The sequence below is a fragment of the Trichosurus vulpecula genome, chromosome 7, assembly GCF_011100635.1.
Source record: "Trichosurus vulpecula isolate mTriVul1 chromosome 7, mTriVul1.pri, whole genome shotgun sequence".
In the NCBI taxonomy this organism is placed as follows: domain Eukaryota; kingdom Metazoa; phylum Chordata; class Mammalia; order Diprotodontia; family Phalangeridae; genus Trichosurus; species Trichosurus vulpecula.
The window spans coordinates 227,208,842-227,231,240 of NC_050579.1; positions in this window are offsets into that span (position 1 = coordinate 227,208,842).

Below are 22,399 nucleotides of genomic sequence, written 5' to 3' on the forward strand. Positions count from 1 at the left end.
CCCTTGACTTTCCTTTGGTTTGCTGGACAAATGTATTCTCGACACATTTCAGATATGTTTCTTTACATTTCCTCTTTAGGCACAGATGCCTCCCAAAAGATGAATTGTGTTCCCAGATTCCTCAGGGTCTAGAAGATTGTTTTACGTATGAGAAGAGGGACTATCAGGCATTCCTTGACACAGTGAACATTTGCTTATTTTTTTTTCTTAAGGAAAGAGGAAGAAGAAAGGAAAATGAAGACCAGGGAGGCTTCTAGTAGGCGTCTCTGAGTGTCCTTTTGTCATAGAGATTCAGAGGAAGAAGCTGCTACAGAAATGGCCCGGAGCCTAGCCTGAGTCTGTGTTCCACTATTAGAACCTATCTTTTCCTAATTTGCCTTCTGGGTGAGGCCATAAAAATCACACTTTTAGGAATGCTTTCTTTTTTTAAAAAAAGTTTTAAAAGCTACACTTACACTGTCTTAGGAAGCTTGTCACTGGAGTTCAAGCCCAAAGTGAAAGTCTAACAAAAATTTTCAAAGTAAAATCTGAGTTTTCCCAATATTATTGCTGTTTGTCCTTCCTTCCTTCTGGAAGACGTCCAATGACATCGCAAGCATGACATCTTGACTTATGCGTGAATTGGATTTAAGCGAGGCAGAGCTGAGCAAAGTTGTCAGCCTCACTCTCTTCTGCAGTCATCGAAGTCCAGTGGCAAGACAAAAGTCAAGATGTTGATGACCCAACATTACCTTTTCTCAGATACTGTCTGAGTTTTAGAGAATAGTTCCCCCTAGTGGCCTGTGTTGTAACATATTCCACTGTAACATATTCCCCATATGGCTGAGAGTTTTGTTTGTATAGACTTAGAGCTGTTATATTCTGTCACATTTATACAAAATCGATCTAGCCAAATTGCAAAGTGAAATGTTGTATTCTGAAACCCCCTTACCTTGGATTCCTGTCCTAAAAGGAGAGTGTAAGTCAATCAACCATTGTTTATTAAGTACCTACTATGTATGTGTCAGGCACCGTAGTGTCAGAAACACAAAGACAAAAATCAAATAATTCTTGTCTGCACTGACTTTACATTCTACTAAGGAAGAAAACGTGTACATATGTACACATATAGAAAAATACGTGTATAGTTAATGAATATAAGGTAGTTTTGGGAGTGTCACTAGCAGCTATGGAGATTAGGAAAGGCTGTATGTAGAAGATGGTTCCTGAGATTAGTTTTGAAGGAAACTTGGAATTCTAAGAAGCTGAGGTAATGAGAAAGAGAATTCCAGACATGGGGGACAGCCCTTGCAAAGATGTGATGATAGAAGATGGACTGAGGGGCCAGTATGGCTAAGACATGCAAAGGGAAAAACTGGCAAGTGGGAAAGGACCAGGCTGTGAAGAGCTTTAAATGCCAGAGGAATTTATATTTGATCCTAGACATTTAAAGGGAGCCAAAGGAGTCAATTGAGGAAGAGGAGGAGGAGGAGGAGGATGTGGTCAGACTTGCACTTTAGGAAAATTACTTTGGTGGTTGTGTGGAGGGTGAATTGAAGTCAAATAGCGCAGGTATTTTTAAATTTTATTTTATTTATTTTTTTCAATTAACAAAAATCAGTTTTCACTCCTTTCACCTCCCCATCCTCCCCTACTGAAAAAAAAACACATAATCTTTGGTTTTTGAATAATATTTTATCCCTTCCCAATTATATATAAAGGCAATTTTGAACTTTCAATTTTTAAAAATTTGAGTTTCAAATTCTCTCCTTCCATCCTTCCCTTCCCCCCATTCCTGATACAGTAAGCAAATTGATATAGGTTCTACATGTGCAATCATGCAAAACATATTTCCACATTAATCTTAGATGTTGTGAAAGAAGACACAGATCAAAAAACAAGTGAAAAGTAGTATGCTTTGATGTGCATTCAGACTCCATCGGTTGGTTCTCTGGAGGTGGATAGGTTTTATCATCATGAGTCCATTGGGATTGTCTTGGATCATTGTATTGCTGAGAATGGCTAAGTCATTTACAGTTGACCATTGTGCAATATTGCTGTCACTGTGTACAGTGTTCTCCTGGTTCTGCTCACATCACTTTCCATCAGTTTATGTAATTGTTTCCATTTTTAGGTTTTTCTGAAAGCATTCTGCTCATCATTTCTTATAACACAATAGTATTCCATTACAATCATATACCAGGAGTTGTTCAGTCATTCCCCAATTGATGGGCATCCCTTCAGTTTACAATCCTTTGCTACCACAAAAAGAGCTGCTGTAGATATTTTTGTACAAATATAATGGGGGGTCCTTCTCCCCCTCCTGAAAAAAATCTCTTTGGGATACAGACACAGCAGTGGTATTACTGGATCAAAAGATATGCAGTTTTATAGCCTTTTGGGCATAGTTCCAAATTGCTCCCCAGAATGGTTGAATCAGTTCACAACTCTACCAACAGTGCATTAGTATCCCAATTTTCTCACATTTTCTCCAGCATTTATCATTTTCTGTCATATCAGCCAATCTGATAGGTGTGAGGTGGTACTTCATAGCAAAACAGAATCCTTATAACCAAAAGGCATACTCAAGCAAAAATTTCCACATTGGCCGTGTCCAAAAGTTCTATCTCATTCTGTGCCTGAAGTCTTTCATGTATCTATCAGGTGGTGGGTAGCATACTTCATCAATGCTATTCTGGAATAATGGTTGGCCATTGTATTGATCAGCCTCCTCAGGTCTTTCAAAGTTGTTTGTCAGCAAAGCTATTTACTGAGCACCTTAACCCACACTAAGTGATCATTGCTGCTGTGTCCCTACTCACTGACAGTGTCTCTGTGTCTATAGTGGTAGCTTAGAGTTGGATCCATGGAAGACAACCCTTGCCCTGTCACATTCCTTCAGGCTTGTAGAGACAAAATCTCTTGTAGAGATAAGACATCTGACCCAGTGTATGTTTGTTCGGTTTCTGTGTAAGCCCAAGTCTAGGTGTGTGCTGGTAAATGTTTAACAATAGGCTCTGGGGTGGGGAGGGGTGGGAGAAGGGAGATGTATGCATGACACACTTTCAAGTTAGTATTGTTATTTTCATTTCATAGATCAGAAAACTGAGGCTGAGGGGGAATTAAATGATTTGTCCAAGGTCACAGAGCAAATGTATGACTTGAACACAGGACTTGAACTCAGATCTTTCCTGATTCCAGGCCCAGCACTCCAACATCTATGACCCCTAACTACTTCTTTTATTTGAAAATGTTCTGTAAAGATGGCAGAAATGTAAATGAGAGACGGCCACACTGGGTCAAACCTATGGTCCATATGTTGCCTCAAAGGTCTGAAGCTATGAGAAAATGTGATTGTTTTCTGGGGTGTCACAACCACAGACACAAATACCCTCAGTAAGTGGGAGCACAACTGTGATTCTGTGGTACAAGACAGACCCTGTCAGAAAAGAGCTATAGGGAAAATGGAGAATAAGGAATGCCAACCATAGGCTCTTTTCCTTTGGGCAAACCACGGGGAACTTCCTTACCTCTTCCTCCCACTGACTTGGATTTGTCCTGGGAACACAAGCCATCAGCAAAACTCAAAATCTTTTGCTTGTGGAGAGAGGTAAATTTGCCAAAAAGGCAAAAACTTTCATTACCAGCAAGATTAGCTCCAATTGCTAATTACCACAATGGCAATGCAAAAGGATTTCCACTACCATGCCTAAGTTAGATAAAATATACTGAAATCCAGCCAAGAGGAGCACCATGCCTAAAATGAGTCCATTGGACTAGATTAGGAGTTCTTAACTTTTTTTTTTTTGTCATGGACCACATTGGCAGTCTATGGATTCCTTAGAAAAATGCTTTTTAGTGCATAAAACAAAATACATATTACAGAGGACACAAATTACATTGAAATGCAATTAATCAATTAAAAAAAAAAATCCAAGCGCATTGACCCCAGGTTAAAAATTCCTAAGATTGCTGTGGTTCCTGCTGGCTTTAGCAATCTAGGCATAATTTACATACTCAGGGATTCATTCCCTCAACCCATGCTTGGACTCACAAGTTGTGTTCCCAAAGCAAAGCTATTGCACCCCTCAGAATTTTAAGGGTAACAGAGAAGGGTTTAGAGGTGTCTTTCCTAGTACTGTAGTTAACAAACTTTATTTGGTGTTTTCTCCCCTCCCCCATATTATCACCAATTACCATTTCCCCAATATTATCTAACCATTGGTTATTGACTCAATAACAAATTAATCAGTAACCGTATCCTCAGTATCATCTAACCAATTAATACTAACTAGTTTTAACAAAGGAACATTTACTGATAATTATAGCAAGGACAGAATTATGAAAAATATCCTTCCCCTTCTCCTCCCTCAAAAAACAAAACCAGAGTATACTCTCTCCTCTGCACACCTGCTCAGTCCCTAAGAGAGTGGGCTAAAACTGAAAGAGTTTTCTACAAAGTATTTCCTTCCTTTCTCTCTCTTCCTCCATCTCCTGCCCAGTTGTGATTTTGGCATAATGGATTAGTAGCTCCCTTGCTCGTAGGGCACGTTGTCCCTGATGCCAGGTTGATTCACTGCTGGCCTGAGTCAAGTATGTCACTATTCAGGGATGGTTCCTTTCTCAACTTGGCTCCTGCGGTTACTGGCTGATTTTATTCCAACCTTTAGAAACTAGAAGATCTGGTTCATTGCCTTTATTTATTTTTTAATAGTATTTTATTTTTTTCCCCAATTACATGTCATGACAATTTTTAACATTCTTATTTATAAGATTGTGAGAGGAGGTCTTAGCATTCATATTTATAAGACTTTGAGAGGGAAATTCTCCTCCCCTCTTCCTAAAATGGTAGGCAATTTGATGTAGGTTATACATGTGCTATCATGTAAAACGTGTTTCCATATTAGTCACAGTCGTGAAAGAAGAAATAGATCAAAAGGAAAAAATCCATGAGTAAGTGAAAAAAGTATGCTTCAATCTGCATTCAGAGTCCCTCAGTTCTTTATCTGGATATGGATAGCATTTTCCTTCATGAGTCCTTTATATTTGTCTTGGATCTCTGTGTTGCTGAGAAGAGCAGAGTCATTCATAGTTGATCATCACACACTGTTGCTGATACTGTATACAATGTTTTCCTGGTTCTTCTCATTTCACTTTGCATCAGTTTGTAGAAGTCTTTCCAGGATTTTCTCAAATCTGCCTGTTCATCATTTCTTATTGCACAATAGTATTCCATCATATTCATATACTACTTGTTCAGCCATTCCCCAAACTGATGGGCATCCCCTCAGTTTCCAATATTCTGCCACCCCCAAAAAAGGCTGCCATAAATATTTTTGCACATGTAGAGTTTTTTCCCATTTTTATGATCTCTTTGGTATACAGGCCTAGTAGTCGTATTGCTGGGTCAAACAGTATGCAATTTGGGGCCCTTTGGAGAACAAAAAGAATACATTTAACATTTCTACCCTTCTACATTTGATTTTGAGGCTTTTATGCCCTAAAACAAAATCAATATTTATGCTGTTGAGAAAAAGGTATATTCTTTTCCTCTCTCATTCAGTTTTCTCCAAAGGTCTGTCATATCTAACTTTTCTAATATTCTATTCACCTCCTTAGTTTCTCTCTTGTTTATTTTTTGGTTGGATTTATTGAGTTCTAAAAGGGAACAGTTGAACTCTCCCACTAGTATAGTTTTAGTATCTATTTTTTCCTGTAACTCACCTAACTTTTCCTTTAAGAATTTGTATGCTATACCACTCAATGCATATATGTTTAGTATTGATATTACTTCATTGTCTATGTACCTATTGTCTGTCTAATGATATTACTTCATTGTCTATGGTACCTTTTAGCAAGATGTAGTTTCCTTCCTTATCTCTTTTAATTGGGTCCATTTTTGCTTTTGCTTTGTCTGAGATCAGGATTGCTACCCATCTTTTTTTTTTTCAACTTTAGCTAAAGCATAATATATTCTGCTCCAGCCCCTTACCTTTACTCTTTGTGTGTCTCCCTACATCAAGTGTGCTTCTTATAAACAACACATTGTAAGATTCTGATTTTTGATCCACTCTGCTATCCACTTCCATTTTGTGGGAGAATTCATACCATTCACATTCACAGTTACGATTACTAACTGTGTATTTCCCGCCATCCAATTTTTCCTCCTGTTTGTACTCGCTCTTCTTTCACCCTTTCTCTCCTCACCAGTGTTTTGCTTCTGCACCTCCCCCACTCTACTCTCTCTTCTGTCAGTTCCCCCCACCCCTTTGCTTACCCTTCTCCCCTCCTACCTTCCTGTCCAGTAAGAGAGATTTTTATATTCAACTAATGTATGTGATTCCCTCTTTGAGCCAATACTGATGAGAGTAAGGTTCAAGTGATGCCTATTACCCACCTTCATATCTTTTCCTCCACTGTAATTGATTTTTTGTGCCTCTTCATGTGAAAGAATTTACCCCATTCTCTTCCTTCTGTACCCATTGTGTTCTTTTTTCTTGTCTCTTAATTATTTTTTATGTCACTCCCTCAAATTCATCTTATACTCATACCCTCTGTCTATGTATATTCTTTCTAGCTTTACCATTAGTGGTACAATTTTTAAGAATCACAAGTGTCATCTTCCCATGTAGGATATTGTAAACAATTTAGTTCTATTGAATCCCTTATGTTTTCTTTCCCCTTTGCCCCTTTTTAGGCTTCTCTTGGGTCTTGACATTGGAGATCAAATTTTATGTTTAATTCTGGTCTTTTCCTTATGAAAGCTTGAAATCCTTCTATTTCATTGAATGATCATTTTTTCCCCTTGAAGTATTGAGCTTAATTTCACTAGTTAGGTGATTCTTGGTTATAGTCCTAGCTCTTTTGCCCTCTAAAATATCATGTTCCATGACCTCTGATCCTTTAATGTTGCACCTGCTAAGTCCTGTGTAATCCTGATTGTGGCTCCCTGATATTGGAATTATTTCTTTCTGGCCATTTCCAATATTTTCCCTTGGCCTGATAGTTCTGAAATTTGGCTATAATGTTCTTGGAATTTTTATTTTCGGAACTCTTGCCTGAAGTGATTGGTGGATTTTTCAATGCCTATTTTGCCCTCTGTTTTCAGGACATCAGGGCAGTTTTCTTTGCTAATTTCTTGAAAGATGCTGTCTGGGTCCTCCTTATGATTACGACTTTCAGGTAATCTAATGATTCTGACATTGTCTTTCCTAGATCTATTTTCCAGGTCAGTTGTTTTTCCCATGAAGTATTTTACATTTTCTTCTATTTTTTTCATTCTTTTTGAATTTGTTTGATTGATTCTTGATGTCTCATAGAGTCATTAGCTTCCACTTGCCTAATTCTAACTTTTAAGGCATTGTTTTCCTCAGTTACTTTTTGTACTTCCTTTTCCATTTGTCTAGGTCTATTTTTTAAGTGGTTATTTTCACTGTCCAAGCTGTTGACTCTTTTTTCATAATTCTCCTGCATCATTCTCATCTCTTTTCCCAATTTTTCTTCTACCTCTCTTATAAGATTTTTTAAGCTCCTTTTTGAGCTCTTCCATGAGTTCTTCCTGGGCTTGAGACCACTTCTCATTTTTCTTTGGGGTTTTGCTCATAGGTGTTTTGACATTGTTTTCCTCTTCTAAGTTTGTGTTTTAATCTTCACTGTCATAATAATAATTTTCTATGGTCAGATTCTTTTTTTGTTGCTTTTGCATATCTTTTTTGGCCTTTTCCCTTTCTTTTTAAATTTGATCTCTGATCTCAGGGTGGAACAGAGCACTTAGAGATAAAGAGGAACCTGGGAAGAGTTGAAGTCACAGAAAGGGGCAGAGGCGGGGGTGAGAGGGTAGCGTAAGGGGGCGGGAAAGCTGATCCATTGGAAATGTGAGAGTTAAGAACAATCAGCTAAGAAAGTTTTGAACTTAATAATTCCTGGAGAGAGAGAAAGAGAGAGAGAGAGAGAGACAGACAGACAGACAGACACAGAGACAGAGAGAGACAGAGAGAGACGGAGAGAGACAGAGAGAGACAGGGACAGAGACAGAGAGGGAGAGACAGAGATAGAGAGGAAGAGAGAGAGGGACAGAGAGACAGGGACAGAGACAGAGAGGGAGAGACAGAGATAGAGAGGAAGAGAGAGAGGGACAGAGAGAGAGAGGGACAGAGAGAGAGAGAGAGAATTTCATTGGCAAAGACTTCCAATGATGACTATTGACATTCAGTACCACTGAGAAAAGTGAAGCTTTTTGTAAGAAATTATTGCTCTCTGCTGCCACCTCTGGCCTGAGAAGGAAAAGCAGAAGGAGCTCTGCAAACAAGAGGGAACCTGAGCTGTGTCTCTGTGATTTCCATCTGGGCAGCACCTGGCTTGGCTAGTCTAAATGACTCCAGAGTCCAACCAGTTTGACAAGCTTTGCAGTTCTCTAGTTCAAAGAGAACTGCTCCTTGGATTCAGTGTTAACACTTTTTTTTCTTTTTTTCAGTGTTAACACTTTTTTAGACAACCTTTGAAAGGTGATGGTTAATTGAAAGAGACTTAAACAGTTATTTTTGAGTAGAGAAGAATAATTCCCCATCTAAGCTCCAGAATACCTCAGTCTTCTCAATTTCCCAGGCCTATTCCTTCACTCCACTTTAGTTACACATAAGGAAGGTCAGACCATTGATCTATTAATCATCCACAAGTGTTCCCACTTTGATGATGAAAAACTCCAAAATTCCTTTAATGGATCATGACCTTCTATCATTCCATCTTTCCCTATATCTTATTCCTAATAAACCTATTCTTCTACCTCCTTCTATCTCTAAGTTCTCTCTCAAGCCTTCATTCCTGCTCTAATATCACTCTCCTCTCTTTCCAACCCTTTAGTTAACCAGTTCAACTCTGCCCTCCTTTCTATTCTTGAATCCCCTGCCCAATTGTTCTGTATCTGCCCATGCCTTACCAAAATCCAACCCTGAACTGTCCCTACCATCTACCTTCTCTACATACATACTGCTGATCAGAAATGGAGGAAATAATACAAGCAAGTTGAATGGGTCCACTACAAATTAATGTTATCTAATCTTAGAATGAGCCCTCACCCCTAACAAGGCAATATTTTTACTCCATTCAATTTATTTCTCTATCACACTCTTTTCCAGACTCCTATATCACCCCCTCTCTCCATCTTCTCAGCTAAGGATGCTACGTTATGCTTTACTGGAAAAAAAGAGTCCATTTGCCATGAACTCACTCTTCTTCTCTATATCTCAAAAAACTCTGACATCATCCCCCAATCGATACTCCTTTACGGTAGTTATAACTCATATATATTGAGCTGAAAATGACCTTAGAGATCAAGTCCCAACCCCTTTCTTTTAGACATTTCAATAACTATGGAATATTACTCAAGAAAGTTTAACTGCTTCCAATCCCTCATCCCTTCTTGAGAAAGAGGGAGAAAGAGAGACAGAGAGAAAGATACAGAGAAAGGGGGGGAGAGTGAGGGAAAGAGACAGAGAGAGAGAGAGAGACAGAGACAGAGAGAGAGAGAGAGAGAGAGAGAGAGAGAGAGAGAGAGAGAGAGAGAGAGAGAGAATTGTGTGGGTATAGATTATTCTCATACAGACTTTATATAGATGGGAAAATAGGGATACGGGTCAGTAGTATTTGGTGTTCACAGAATTGTCTCTTTTTTTGGTAGTAAGAAGATCCATGATATTTAGTAGTTAGGAAATATGATAACATATGGAAAACGTTTTGGAAACCTTAAAGTACTTTATAAATCCTAGCTATCATTATTACTATTATCTTTTACTAACAATGAGCTTAGGTTTTTTTCCCGTGCCTTATAATTGTTTTTGTTTGTTGTTCAGTCATTTCCAGTCATTTCTGACTCTTTGTGACCCCACTTGGGGTGTTCCTAGCAAAGATACTGGAGTGGTTTACCATTTCCTTTTTCAGCTCATTTTACAGATGAAGAAACTGAGGCCAACAGAGTTAAGTAGCTTCCCCAGGGTCACACAGCTAGTAAATGTCTGAGGCCAGATTTGAACTCAGGTGTTCCTGATTCCAGCCCCAGTATTCTAGCCACTATGCCACCTCACTGCCCACACTACCTAGCTGCTATCTTAGAAAATGTTTTTTGTTAAGAGCTAAGTATATCTTCTTGGTTACTATTAATAAGAAGCACACATGTAGGCTTCATTAGTTATAATAATATTAGTCCCACCACATTATCTCTAGAACCTGAGGCCACTCGGTGGGGCTCCAACCCACAAATGTGAGTGTCAAATTGGGAGAGTACTTCAGAGTTGGGGTACAGATAGTTTTATTAAAGAAAATGACAACGGTCATCAAAACTTTTGGGATACAATCAAAGTAGTCATTGGGGAGAATTTAATATCTTTTAAACATTTTAATCCACAAAAAAGAGAAAAAGAACAGGTAGATGAATTGGATATATAACTAATAACAAAAAAAAACTAGAAAAGCAACAAAATTTAAAACCTACTAAAGACAAAAATGGAAATTTTGTAAATTAAGAAAGATAATATTGAAAACACAAATATTTGATTGATAAATGAAACCAGGAACTGATTTAAAAAAAAAACCTAATAAAAAGATAAACCATTAGCTAATTTGACTTTTTGGAAAGGGAAAATCAGATTGCTCAAAAATGGAAAAAAGAGACTTCACAATATTTGAAGAGGAAATAAAAGAAGTTACTAGAAATCATTTTGTCTAATTATGTACCAACAGAACAAGTAACAAACTAAGTGGATAAATATTTACAAAAATTTAAAATACTCAGATTAACAAAACAAAAATGGAAATTTAAATCTAAGAAAAAAAGCTGTTTTCAAAGAAATGTTTGATCGAAAAAAAGATAGGGCTGGTTACATGCCAGGAGCATGTAATGCTCAGTAAGCAATGAAAAAATCTGTATACTCTATTGCTATCCTTGGAATATGAAGAGAATTTGAGGAAGGTTTCTAACATGTTGTTTGGACCCCTTGCTGCAAACTTAGGAGAGGACTTTGACAAGAGTCATCCAAGATAGGAAGGCATGGAGGGTTAAGATCTACAAGGTAATACCCACATTCATGGGATCTCAGATTAATTTAAGCATTTCAGGAATTCAGTGACAGAGCACAATGGGAGGCTAAGCTTAGGGCAGAAGCAAAAACCTATGAAGCATTTATAGGGCTCTCCAAGGAGTCCGTAGCATATATGGAGGAGAGGAATATTAGTTTAGGAGGAAAATAGCAGCTGAAAAAATATAATGATGCCAAATTTAGGAGAGCCTTGAATGCTAAACTAAGGAATTTTGACTTTGCTTAATAGGCAAGGGAAGGCCATTACAGGATTGTGAGTAGAAAAGCAATCTGACCAGATCTATGCATAAGCAATCTAATTCTCACAGTCTAGGTTGACAACTGGAAATTCCCAGCCTTTGCCAAACTCTCTTGTCAAAAAAATCAGCATTCTCTACTCCACCATTGTCTCTTCCTTCTATTAGGTTCAGTCCATCTTGGTGACAGCTCTTTCTCTCAGGCCCTTCCTTCCTAAGTCATCAGAGGCCCTATCTCCCTTCTTCCGAAGGTACCTTCCCAGTGGGAGCCCAGAGAGATTTAACTAACCTGTGCCCATCTACCTCATCCTTTAGTGTCAGGATAAGGAGGGTGGTGCCTAGGGATTAAGATAATGGAAGGATAAGAAGAGGCTGAGCTCAGATCAAGGTTCAAGGACTTTAAGAAGAATCATGGTTCAAGGCTATTCTTGGTACTGTTTCAGATACATCATGGGCTACATAGTTTCTGTGGGCTAGTCTTGGAAATTATTCAGCATTTATGACATTGTTTCTATGGAATGAAATGTTCAAAATTCCAAGTAACTGAACCTTGACCTACCTTTTGGACAGAATTGTTACCAAGGTGAAGATTAATTGTATTTATTATACTTTTTTTTCATTTGGTAAAGAGATACTGCCTCAAAACACCCTCTGGAGCAGCTATTCTCAAAGTGTGTTCCAAGGACCCCCGAGGGTCTTGAAACCCCTTCAGGGGATCCACAGGATCCTGTACATATCTGTATGAGGCCAAGCAAAATAACCACAACAGGATTAATGCAGAAGCTAATATGAGAATCTAGACTCTCCTATTAGGATCGAATGAGAAAATATGTATACAATGCTTTGCAAACCTTAATCTACCATATAAATGTGAGCTATTATTATTATTTTATTAAGCCATTCTTTAAAAAAGATTTGCAAAAATATTTTTAAAAAAACAATATCACTTTCTTGCTTTCTCAATCGACAAATGGAGGGGAAAAATTTGGAATAGCAAACAAAAAGAAAAAATTTTAAAGAAAAAAATCCAATATCACCCTTCTCACTAATTTTTTTGTTTTGAAAAACACAGTAATTTTTCATAAAATATTTTATCTATGTTAATATATGACGAGCTTGGTACTGTTATTTTAAATGAGTTAATATTTTTAAATTTTATCAGTTTCAATTTCTAATACAGTTAATATCAATAGCTAAAACTGCATAAACAAAAGCTCTTGGTGGAGATTCTCAATAATTTTTAAGAGTGTAAAAGAGATCTGGATAATTGATTTTCTAAAAGAGCTTTTTTTTAAAAAAAAAAAAATCTTGAAACTTTTCCGTTTCCCAGCTCAAGAAACAACATCCCACACTTTGGTTACAATTCCCAAAGCTTCCGTGAGGTGGCAGTATAAGATCACCAGTATGTGGGGAGACCCTTCCAGCTTCTCAAGGGTAGACGTTTGTTTCAGTTTCAGAGTTAAATAAAATATAAAAATGGAAAATTCCCTGGGGGTAAGAGAGTCTTTGGAATAGCTTCTTGATCAGAGATTACAGAGAGAAAGGATATCCAAGGCACCAATAATGGAACTGCCTTCTTGTTTTCTATTGGTTAGCATTAGCACCTGAATATATTCCCAAAAAAGACTAGCCCTCTCCACAGATGCTTTTCTATCAGCTTGTTTCATATGAAAGTGAAGTATCCATCCTGCTTTCTTCCTCTATTATTCAGCAGAGATATATGCACATTTTTGTTCAGTTGTTGGACAGTCACGTCCAATTCTTTGTGACCTCATTTGGGGTTTTCTTGGCAGAGCTATTGGAGTGATTTGCCATTTTCCCTCTACAACTCATCTGACAGATGAGGAAACTGAGATAAACAGGGTTAAGTGACTTGCCCAGGGTCACACAGCTAATCAGTATCTGAGTCTGGATTTGAACTCAGTAAGGTAAGATGAGTTCTGACTTCATGCAGGGCATTCCATACACTGTGTCACCTAATTGCCTACCTGTATACATGCTGTTTGCTAACAAAAGGCATCATGCCACCCTGTTCTTTTAGAAAGCATAAGAAAAAGGGGCAGCTAGTGGATAGAGCACTGGCCTTGGAGTCAGGAGGACCTGAGTTCAAATCTGGCTTCAGACACTTACTAGCTGCGTGACCCTGGGCAAGTAACTTAACCTTGATTGTCTCAAAAAAAAAAAAGTACAAAGACACCAGATTTTACATAAATAATGAAATCAACAAATAATCCAAGAGTCATCAGGGAAATAAAGTATATTGGTATCATGGGGTAGTGGAAAGAGAAACTAGTCCTAGTTTTGAACCAGAAGACTTGGGTTTGAAGTCTGTTTTTGCCATCTGGGTAACTTTGGGCAAGTCATAAAAACCCTCTGGACTTAAATTCAGGATGATTTCCTCATCTGTTAAACGAAAAGATAGATTTGATGATCTATAACATGCCCTCCAGCTTTAGTGTCTGATTAAATTTTTTTTTCCTAGGCAATATATGAAAATTGTAAATCCCTCTCCAGCAAGTATTTCACATCCAGCAGCTAGGTGTGCTGTCAGTAGAACATCAGACTCTGAGTCAGGAAGACCTGAGTTCAAATCTTGTCCCAGACACTTACTACCTGTGTGACCTTAGGCAAATCAATTAACTTCCACCTGCCTCAGTTTCCTCATCTATAAAAGAGATAATAATAGTTCCTACCTCTCAGGGTTGTTGTAAGGATAAAATGAGATGTTAGTAATTATTACAGAATAAATACTAGCTATCATCATCCTCACCATTAATAGTTTCAGAAAAGGCATGGTGGAGTAGAGAATAGAGCACTGGATTTGGAGTCAGGAAGACTTGATTTCAAATTCTACCTCCTGCCCATTACCTGTGTGACCCAGGGGAAAATCTCTTAATCTCTCTGAGCCTCTGATTCCCCCCCCCCCCCCCAGGTATCTCCCAGGACTATCACGAGGGTCAATGTCTCTCTGTCAAGGAGCTGCCTCCCCGTTGCCCATAAACATACCCATGTCTCTCCCTAAATTCTCTGTGATCCAATTCAACATTCAACTAAAACTTCTCTCTCCAGCGTTATCAGTGTTCTCTTATTTGCCAAATCCAATGACTTTTCTCAATCCTCATCCTTCTTGACCAATATTCAGTCTTTGATACTGTTTATCCTCTTCTCTAGGAAACTCTCTTTTCTAGGTTTTCATGGCATTGTGCTCTCCTGGTTCTCCTCCTACTATCTGACCACTCCTTAGGCACCTTCACTTCTTCTTTATTCTAATCATGTCCCCGCATTGTTAGCATCCCCAAGGAGGTTGTCTTTGGCTCTCTTCTTTTATCTCTATACCATCTCTTCAGCTTCCATGGGTTCAATTATCATGTCTATGCAGATGATTCTCAGATTTATTTTTTTATTCTAATTTTATTTTATTTTTTATAGTTCCAGCTTTTATGGAGTTTATTACTGTTCAGTCATTTCAGTAGTGTCTGAATCTTTTTTTCTTTATTTAATATTTTTTAGTTTTCAACATTGATTTCCACAAGATTTCAAGTTACAAATTTTCTCCCCATTTCTGCCCTCCTCCCAACCCAACATGGCATATATTTTGATTGCCCCATTCCCCAGCCTGCCCTCCCTTCTGCCACCCCACTCCCACCCCTGATCGTCTTTTCCCTTACTTTCTTGTAGAGCAAGATAGATTTATATACCCCATTGCTTATATATCTTATTCCCCAGTTCCATGTAAAAATAACTTTCTTTTTGAGCATTTGTTTTTAGAACTTTGAGTTCCAAATTCTCTCCCTTCTTCCCTTCCCACCCACCCTCCTTGAGAAGGCAAATACATGTATCATTATGCAAAACACTTCCATAACAGTCATGTTGTAAAAGACTAACTATATTTCCCTCCATCCTATCCTGTCCCCCTTTATTCAATTTTATCCCCTTGACCTTGGCCCTTTTCAAAAGTGTTTGCTTTTGATTATCTCCTCTCCCACTCTGCCCTCCCTTCTATCATCCCCTCTCTCTTATCCCCTTCCCCCCTACTTTCCTGTAGGGAAAGCTACCCAATTGAGTGTGTATGTTATTCCCTCCTTAAGTCAAGTCTGATGAGAGCAAGATTCACTCATTCCCTTTCACCTGCCCTGCTTCCCTTCCATTATAACTACTTTTTCTTGCCACTTTTATGTGAGATAATTTACCCCATTCTATCTCTCCCTTTCTCCTTCTTCCAATATATTTATCTCTTACTCCTTAATTGTATTTATTTTTTATTTTTAGATATCATCCCTTCATATTCAACTCACCCTGTGCCCTTTGTCTCTGTATATATATGTGTGTGTGTGTATTCCCCTCAACTACCCTTATGCTTAGAAAGACTTCGTGAGTTACAAATATCATCTTTCCATGTAGGAATGTAACTAAAACAGTTCAACTTTAGTAAGATCCTTATGATTTCTCTTTCCTGTTTACCTTTTATGCTTCTCTTGATTCTTGTATTTGAAAGTCAGATTTTCTCTTCTGCTCTGGTCTTTTCTTTTTCAAGAATGCTTGGAAGTCCTCTATTTTATGGAAAATTCATATATTGTCCTAGAGTATTATACTCAGTTTTGTTGGGTAGGTGATTCTTGGTTTTAATCCTAGCTCCTTTGACCTCCAGAATATAATATTCCAAGCCCTTCAATCCCTTAACATACAAGCTGGTGGATCTTGTGTTATCCTGATTGTATTTCCACAGCACTCAAATTGTTTCTTTCTGGCTGCTTGCAATATTTTCTCCTTGACCTGGGAACTCTGGAATTTGGCAACAATATTCCTAGGAGTTTTCTTCTTGGGATCTTTTACAAGAGGTGATTAGTGGATTCTTTCAATTTCTATTTTACCTTCTGGTTCTAGAATATCAGGGCAGTTTTTCTTGATAATTTCTTGAAAGATGATGTCTAGGCTCTTTCTTTGATCATGGCTTTCAGGAGTTCAATAATTTTTAAGTTATCTCTCCTGGATCTATTTTCCAGGTCAGTGGTTTTCCCAATGAGATATTTCACATTGCCTTCCATTTTTTCATTCCTTTGGTTCTGTTTTATAATATCTTGATTTCTCATCAAGTCACTAGCTTCCACTTGCTCCAATCTAATTTTTAAGCTAGTGTTTTCTTCAGTAGTCTTTTGGACTTCCTTTTCCATTTGGCTAATTCTGCCTTTCAAGGCTTTTTGGAGCTCTTTTGCCATTTGAGTTAGTCTATTTTTAAGGTGTTATTTTCTTCAGTATTTTTTGGAGTCTCCTTTAGCAAGTCATTGACCTGTTTTTCATGATTTTCTTGCATCACTCTCACTTCTCTTCCCAATTTTTCCTTTACTTCCCTTACTTGATTTTCCAAATCCTTTTTGAGGTCTTCCATGTCCTGAGACCAATTCATTTTTTTCTTGGAGGCTTTTGATGTAGGCTTTTTGACTTTGTTGACTTCTTCTGGCTGTATGTTTTGATCTTCTTTGTCACCAAAAAAGATTCTATAGCCCGAGTCCTTTTGCACTGCCTGTTCATGTTCCCAGTCAACTACTTGACCCTTGAGATTTTTGTCAGGGTATGACTACTTTTAGAGCAGAGAGTACTTTGTCCCAAACTTTAGGGGCTGTGCTGCTGCTTTCAGAGCTACTTTTGCTCCACAGTCACTGAAAACTCTGCCACACCAGTGCTCCTCCTCCCCCAAGAGCAACCAACCATGACCCCGACCCAGATTCAAGCAGGGCAAAACAAGAGAACCCTGTCTCTGAGCCAGCAAAGCACTCCCTGCACTCCCGCTCTGATCTGCCACTTGATTCCTTCCACCAGATGGGCCTGGGGCCAAAAGGAGCCTCTTCTGGAGCACTGGAGCTTCCTGATGCTGCTGCTGCAGTTCCATCTCCACCCCACCCCCCAAGGGCTGGGGTCAGACTGCGCACTTCTCTCACCCAGATCCAGCAGTTTTCCCAATGACTTGCTAAGTTGTCTTTGGCATTTGTGGGTTGAGAAGTCTGGCAATTGCCACAGTTCAGTGATTCAGGGTCCTAAGGCCTGCTCCACCTGACTCCCAGTCTGATTGGTTCTGGTGCAGCCAATGCTGGGCTGCACTCCACTCCCAGCACAGTGCGATACACCCTTCCTAGTGACCATCCAGGCCATCTTGTTTCTCTGTGTTATTTTGTGGGTTCTGTAGCTCTAGAATTTGTTCAGAGCCATTTTTTACAGGTGTTTGGAAGGATTTGGTTGAAAGCTTAAGCAAGTCCCTGTTTTCTAGCTGCCATCTTGGCTCTGCTCCCTTTCATCATTTCTTATAGCACAATAGTATTCTTTCCCAATCATATACCACAATTTGTTCAGTCCTTCCTCAACTGATGGGCATCCCCTCAGTTTCCAGTTCTTTGCCACCACAAAAGGAGATGCAATAAACATTTTTATACATGTGTGTTCTTTTCCCTTTTCTTTGATCTCTTTGACTGGTATTCCTGGATCAAAGGATCACAGTTTTATAGCCCTTTGGGCATAGTTCCAAATTGTTCTCCAGAATGACTGGACCAATTCATAGCTCTACCAAGAGTGCCTTAGTGTACCTATTTTCACATCTGTGTCAGCATTTGCCATTTTCCTTTTCTGTCATGTTAGCCAATCCAATGGGTATGAGATGGTACTTCAAAGTTGTTTTAATTTGCATTTCTCCAAATACTAGTGAGTTAAAGAATTTTTTCATATGACTATAGGTAGCTTTGATTTCTTCTTCTGAAACCTTTCTATTCATGTCCTTTGACCATTTATCAATTGGAAAATGGCTCTTATTTTTATAAATTTGGCTCAATTCTATATAGATATTTGAGAAATGAGACCTTCATGAGAGAAACTTACTGTAAAATTCACCCCCCCCCAGTTTTCTGCTTTCCTTTTAACTTTGACTGTATTGTTTTGTTTGTACAAAACTGTTTAATTTAATGTAATCAAAATTATCTATTTTACTTCCCATGATCTTCTCTATCTGTTGTTTGGTCATAAACTCTTCCCTTATGCATAATTCTGACAGGTAATTTTTTTCCATGTTCCTTTAATTTGTTTGTATATATCTAAATAGCATACACATTTTAAGCTTGTCATGGTAAATGGCGTGAGATGTTGATCTATACCTGGTTTCTGCCAGATTGCTTTTCAGTTTTTCCAGCAATTTTTGTCAAATAATGAGTTTTTGCCCTAATAGCTGGGATTTTTGAGTTTATCAAACACTATGTTACTATAGTCATTTACTTCTGCATATTGTGGACCTAATCTATTCCATTGCTCAACCACTTTATTTCTTATACAGTACCAGATTGTTTTGATGATTTTCACTTTGTGGTATAGTTTGAGATCTGGTATTCCTAGGTCACATTCCTTCACAGTTTTTTTTCACTGATTCCCTTGATATTCTTGACCATTTCTTCCTCCAGATGTATTTTGTTATTATTTTTTCTAGCTGTAAAAAATAATTATTTGGTAGGTTGATTAGTATGGCACTGAATAAGTAAGTTATTTAAGGTAGTATCATCATTTTTATTATATTGGCTCAGCTTACCCATGAGCAATTAATATTTTTCAAATTATTTGTTGTTGTTGAGTCATTTCAGTCATGTCCAACTCTTTGTGACCCCATTTGGAGTTTCCTTGGAAAAGATTATGGAATGGTTTTCCATTTCCTTCTCCAGATCATTTTACAGATGAGCAAATTGAGGCAAGCAAGGTTAAATGACTTGCCCAGGGTCACACAGCTAGTAAGTGTCTGAGGCCAGATTTGAACTCAGGAGTATGAGTCTTCCTGACTCCAGGCCCAATACTCTACATACTGTACCACCTAGCCACCCTCAAATTATTTAGATTTGTCTTTATTTATGTGAAAACATTTCATTAGTGTGTTCATATTGTTCTTGTATGGATGATGGCAAATAGACTCCTATGGGCTTTTTGCTGTCTATAATTATTTTAAATATTATTTTTTTCTACCTCTTTCTTTTGGGTTTTGCATATATAAATATTGATAATTTACATGAGTTTATTTTATATCCTACTACTTGCTAAAATTGTTAGTTGTTTCAACTAGTTTTTTAGTTGATTCTCTAGGGTTCTTTAAGTATGTAATCATATCATCTCAAAAGGTGATAGTTTTGTTTCCTAGTTGTCTAATCTTTCTTTAATTTCCTATTCTTGTCCTATTACTATAGCATTTCTAGTATGATATTGAATAATTATGGTGATAGTGGACATTGTTTCATTCCTTGTCTAATTGGGAAGGCTTCTAGTTTATTGCTACCATATAATATAATTGTTGCTCTTGGTTTTAGACTGATACTACTTCTCAGTTTTTTCTTTGAGTTTAAATCATTATTTATTAATTTAATATTTTTAGTTTTCAGCATTGATTTTCACAAGAGTTTGAATTACAAATTTTCTCCCCATTTCTATGCTCCCCCCCACTCCAAGATGACATATATTCTTATTGTCCCATTCTCCAGTCAGCCCTCCCTTCTGTCACCCCACTCCTCCCCCCCATCCCTTTCCCTTACTTTCTTGTAGGGCAAGATAAATCTCTACACCCCATTGCCTGTGTATCTTATTTCCTACTTGCATGCAAAAACTTTTTTTTGAACATCTGCTTTTAAAACTTTGAGTTCCAAATTCTCTCCCCTTTTCCCTCCCCACCCACTCTCCCTAAGAAGGCAAGCAATTCAGCATAGGCCACATATGTATCATTATGCAAAACCTTTCCACAATACTCATGTTGTGAAAGACTAACTATATTTCGCTCCTTCCTGTCCTATCCCCCTTTATCCAATTTTCTCCCTTGACTCTGTCCCTTTTTGAAAGTGTTTGCTTTTGATTACCTCCTCCCCCATCTGCCCTCCCTTCTATCATCTCCCCCTTTTTATCTCCTTCCTCCTTCTTTCCTGTGGGGTAAGATACTCAATTGAGTGTGTATGTTATTCCCTCCTCAGATCAAATCTGATGACAGCAAGATTCACTTATTCCCCCTAACCTGCCCCACTTCCCTCCCAACAGAACTGCTTTTTCTTGCCACTTTTATGTGAGATAATTTACCCCACTCTATCTCTCCCTTTCTCCCTCTCTCAATATATTCCTCTTTCATCCCTTAATTTGATTTCATTTTTTTAGGTATCATCCCTTCATATTCAACTCACCCTGTGCCCTCTGTCTACATATATATATATGTATATATGTATATATAATATATATATAATATATATACATATATATATGTATATGTATATGTATATGTGTGTGTGTGTGTGTGTGTGTGTATTCCCTTCAGCTACCCTAATATTGAGGACTCATGAATTATACACATCATCTTTCCATGTAGGAATATAAACAAAACAGTTCAACTTTAGCAAGTCCCTAGGGATTTCTCTTTCTTGTTTATCTTTTCATGCTTCTCTTGATTCTTGTGTTTGAAAGTCAAATTTTCTATTCAGCTCTAGTCTTTTCACTGAGAAAGTTTGAAAGTCCTCTATTTTATGGAAAATCCTTATTTTGCCTTGGAGCATGATACTCAGTTTTGCTGGGTAGGTGAGTCTTGGTTTTAATCCTAGCTCCATTGACCTCCAGAATATCATATTCCAAGCCCTTCGATCCCTTAATGTAGAAGCAGCTAGATCTTGTGTTATTCTGATCATGTTTCCACAATACTCAAATTGTTTCTTTCTGGCTGCTTGCAATATTTTGTCCTTGATCTGGGAGCTCTGGAATTTGGTGACAATAGTCCTAGGAGATTTCTTTTTGGGATCTTTGTCAGGAGGCAATCAGTGGATTCTTTCAATTTCCATTTTACCCTCTGGGTCTAGAATATCAGGACATTTCTCCTTGATAATTTCTTGAGAGATGATATCTAGGCTCTTTTTTGATCATGGCTTTCAGGTAGTCCAATAATTTTTAAATCATCTCTCCTGGATCTATTTTCCAAGTCAGTGGTTTTTCCAATGAGATATTTCACATTGTCTTCCATTTTTTCATTCCTTTGGTTCTGTTTTATAATAGCTTGATTTCTCATCAAGTCACTAGCTTCCACTTGCTCCAATCTAATTTTTAAGGTAGTATTTTCTTCAGTGGTCTTTTGGACCTCCTTTTCCATTTGGGTAATTCTGCCTTTCAAGGCATTCTTCTCCTCATTGACTTTTTGGAGCTCTTTTGCCATTTGAGTTAGTCTATTTTTAAGGTGTTGTTTTCTTCAGTATTTTGGGGGTCTCCTTTAGCAAGTCATTGACTTGTTTTTCATGGTTTTCTCACATCCTTCTCATTTCTCTTCCCAATTTTTCCTCTACTTCTCTAACTTGCTTTTCCAAATCCTTTTTGAGCCCTTCCATGGCCTGAGACCAGTTCATGTTTTTCTTGGAGGCTTTTGATGTAGGCTCTTTGACTTTGTTGAGTTCTTCTGGCTGTATGTTTTGGTCTTCTTTGTCACTAAAGAAAGATTCTAAAGTCTGAGTCTGAATCTGAGTCCGTTTTCACTGCCCGACCATGTTCCCAGCCAACTACTTGACCCTTGAGTTTTTCATCGGGGTATGACTGCTTGTAGAGTAGAGTAGTTTGTTCCAAGCTTGAGGGGATGTGATGTTGTTTTCAGAGCTATTTCTCACAGCAAGCTCTGCCACACCAGCACTCCTCCTTCCCCATGAACCACCAACCTGGACCTGACTCAGATCTTAAGCAGGCTCTCCACTCCTGCTCTGATCTGCCACTTAATTCCTCCCACCAGGTGGGCCTGGGGCCAGAAACAACTGCAACTGTAGTTCTGTAGCTGCACCACCTCTGCTGCCCCCAGGGCTGTGGCTGAACCACGAACTTCTTTCACTCTGTCCCTGCAGTTTTTCCCACTAACCTTCTCTGTTGTCTTTGGTGTTTGAGAAGTCTGGTAACTGCCACAGCTCACTGCTTCAGGGTACTAGGGCCTGTTCCACCTGGCTCCCAGTCTGGTTGGTCCGTGCGCAGCCCATTCTGGGCTTGCTCCGCTCCACTCCCAGCTCCATGCACAATAGACCTTACCCATTGACCTTCCAGGCTGTCCTGGGCTGGAGCTGTGCTTCCCACTGCTATTTC